Below are 3,437 nucleotides of genomic sequence, written 5' to 3'. Positions count from 1 at the left end.
ATTGAACAGTATCATTAACATCACATGTAAGTAAAATTTTGCTAAAGATAATTTTTAAATGGCTACAACAGCACATTGACACGGAATTTCAGAGATTTAAGCCATATTCGATTGAGGGCATGGAACAAAAAATATCATTACTAACCTGAGATGGCGCTTGACTGAAAGCAAACACTACAAGAAAGATGTTTATCTATGCTTTATTGACTATTTGACTGTGTGGATCATGACAAGTTGTGGACAACATTACAGACAATGAGTATTCTGTAACATTTAATTGTGCTCACGAGAAACCTGTACATAGACAAAGCATTAGTTGTTTGAACAAAATAAGGGGACACTGAATGGTTTAAATCAAGGAAAATGTCAGCCAGGCTTGTAATCTTTCACCATATTTATTCATTCTGTCTGCTGAGCAAATAATGGATTCTAAATCGAATCTGAAATGCTGGATTATATGAACAAGAACATAGCATCTGGTTTGGAGGAAGACGCATTGACAACATATGGTATGCAGATGTTACAACCTTGCTTGCTGAAAGTGAAAATCCAAGATTTTGGTGTTTTTTACGTTCATATTTTTATTTAAATGCACAGTATAAGAAATGAACTTTTAAATCAACCAACTTGTATGGAAAATGAAATGGCAAATAAATTGTTGTTGTTGTTAGGTGCCATCGAGTCAGTACCGACCCATAGTGACCTTATGCACAGCAGAATGAAACACTGCCCAATCCTGGGCCAACCTCACTACTGTTGCCATGCTTGAGTCCATCGATGCTGCCACTTGGTCAATCCATCTTGTTAGGGGTCTTCCTCTTTTCGTCTGACCCTCCACCTTACCAAACTTGATATCCTTCTCCAGCGACTGCTCCCTACTGACAATATGTTCAAAGTATGAGAGATGAAGTTTGGTCATCTTGGCCTCTAAGGAGCACTCTGGCTGTACTTCTTCTAAAATGGATCTATTGGTTCTTTTGGCAGCCCATGGCACTTTCAAATAAATTAATTAAATTAGATCTATGTTAAAACAACAGGTCAGCTAAATGTCCAAACTTAAGCATGTAACAGCAAGAGATTACTTTGATTCCAATCTTCTTTAAGAGGTTGAACTTTTTTAAGACATAACTTTGTTATTAACTGGTCCAGAACTCAGTAGCATATGAGAATGCTTATTAAGAGGGATGGTGATCAGGAACACGTTTTCTTGGTGCTGCTTTGATAATGCTTTCTACATATAATCTCATCTCTGCTGCTTCCGCTGCACTCAGAAGGACTTGTCGCTTCACCTGGACACTTTCTGTAATATATAGTATTGCCATATCTCCAATGGTATCTTCTTTCATATCCAGTCCAACTGTTTTATTGCCTTCACTGTGGGCAGCTTGGGACTGTGCCACTAGATCTGCACTGTCATAGCCTGCATTGTCAACTATGATGGTTGGCAACATTCTCAGGGCTTTAATGTAAGACTCCATTGCAACAGCTTCTTTGCTAGATGTCCTTTTGGCAAGTTGTGTAACAGCATGAGCCATCAGCATCTCAAAAAAACCTCCTCCATAAACTGTTCTAGAATCCTTCACAGTTTGGGCAAGAACACAAAGGGCACCATGTAGAGATCTTTCAGCTTCATCTAAGATTTGCTGAGTAACACCCCGCAGAACAATGGTGCAAGCCTCACCAAGGGCTAGCCCGGAAAAGTGAATGAGCTTGTCTTCTGAGATCATAACATCCTCAATAAGTTTGCAATTTCCAAACTTTACTAATTCTGGGTGATCAAAGATAGAAGAAATTTCACCAATTTCACAAGTGCCAGGTATTCCACACCTGCAAAATCTGCATGCTCAATAGCCATGACACCAGCTGCACCAAAGAGCTGTTGTGGGTAATTATAAATTAATTCCCTATTAATAAAGCAATTGGTCCCATGCTTCAGAATACGTTCAACTTTCTCCTTTATTTTTTCCTTTTCTGCATGTTCTATTTCTGCAACCTTTTCTGTAGAATCAAACTTTCCCTGGAACCAAATATCTTTATTTTGTCAGCATCCATTCCAGTATTTACAATAAGAATTTTAGCATTTTCAACTCTTTTTGGTCAATTTACTTCAATCTTTTTAATCTAACAGAAAGCCTTCATCTAAATAGGAATCTGTGTCTTCCTCCTAATTTCTTGATGACATGAATTGCTTCCAGATTACCAGAGGTTTTCAGTCTGAGAACAGCATCTATAGCTAACTTTGTAAAGTGATCCTTGTGATGAGTAAGAAGTTTTGAGGATAATGTTGTTCCTACAACGTTCATTAAATCTTGACAGAACTTAGTTTCATCAAAACCATGATCAACTGCAGAATTCAACAGAGCTCCTCTTGCTGCCTTTGTGGCTTCTCTCCAACCACTGATGATGGTTTGTGGATGAATCTTCTTGGCAATTAGGGTTTTTGCTTTCCTTAATAATTCTGCTGCTAAAAGAGTAACAGAGGTAGTGCCGTCACCAACTTTATCATCTTGAACCCTTGACATATCAACTAAAACTTTAGCTACTGGGTTGTCAACACCCAATGTTTTTTTAGAATAGTTGCACCATCACTGGTTACCATAAGGGAGGCATCATATCCATTGCTTAAAAGAATCTTGTCCATGCCTTGATGTCGGGGGCCAGCCCCGACACTCTTATTGGGAGGTGCTTATAGAGAGGTATGGCATTGGCGAAGAAAGCACAAGATCAATGGGTCTCAATGAATGGTGAGTCTTCTCCTCTCACATTTTATTTCTCCTCTTATTTTTATTTCAGATTTTCAAACAGCTTATATACTACTCTATACCATCAATCTATTAATCTTTCTTTTCAAAGTAGTGGTCTAAATCATACAATTTAATCATTTCAATATAAAGCATCAAGAAAAACAAAATCTTCCTTGTTCCCCTTTACGTAGTTAGACAATATCTGATTTCTGTAAGCAAACCTTATTGTTCTTAAAATGTTCAGGTTAACCTTAAAACATAATTCTAAATCTTAACTCTTATTTCTACCTTCACCTATTATTTTCTATAGATTCAGTAATCACAACATGTACCTAGACATTATTTGCTATGGTAACTGACAACACAGTTGTCAAGATTGATTAAACAAGAAAAACAAGAAGCATGTAAAGTTTTGTAGTTAAGAAGAAACGGAACAACTTCCTTATAACTTCTCTACACAAAACATCTAGTTAAATTTCTGCTTATGATCTATTACTATTCCCTTAACCCTCAATTGCATTTTAGCTAATTTTCTAGGGGTCTTAATGTCCCTGACCAAAACTACACAGAATGTTGAATGTAATCTTAAACTTGGACTGGCAAAAACTTTAGCTGGTTTTTCCTAGTGGTGAAACTTATTATTAGTGCGAAAAGCATTCTTTAGGACTACGCATGATTGAATATGGTGTGAAG

At 37.1% G+C, this 3,437-nt stretch overlaps 1 pseudogene; it reads right to left on the bottom strand.

Moving 5' to 3' along the window:
* Positions 1 to 1,175: 1,175 nt before the first annotated feature.
* Positions 1,176 to 2,641, bottom strand: LOC102831869 (annotated as a pseudogene).
* Positions 2,642 to 3,437: the final 796 nt, after the last annotated feature.

Source organism: Chrysochloris asiatica, unplaced genomic scaffold (assembly GCF_000296735.1).
Source record: "Chrysochloris asiatica unplaced genomic scaffold, ChrAsi1.0 scaffold00066, whole genome shotgun sequence".
NCBI lineage: Eukaryota > Metazoa > Chordata > Mammalia > Afrosoricida > Chrysochloridae > Chrysochloris > Chrysochloris asiatica.
Note: the sequence above shows the minus strand (reverse complement) of the source record. Positions and strands in the feature narration are given on the sequence as shown.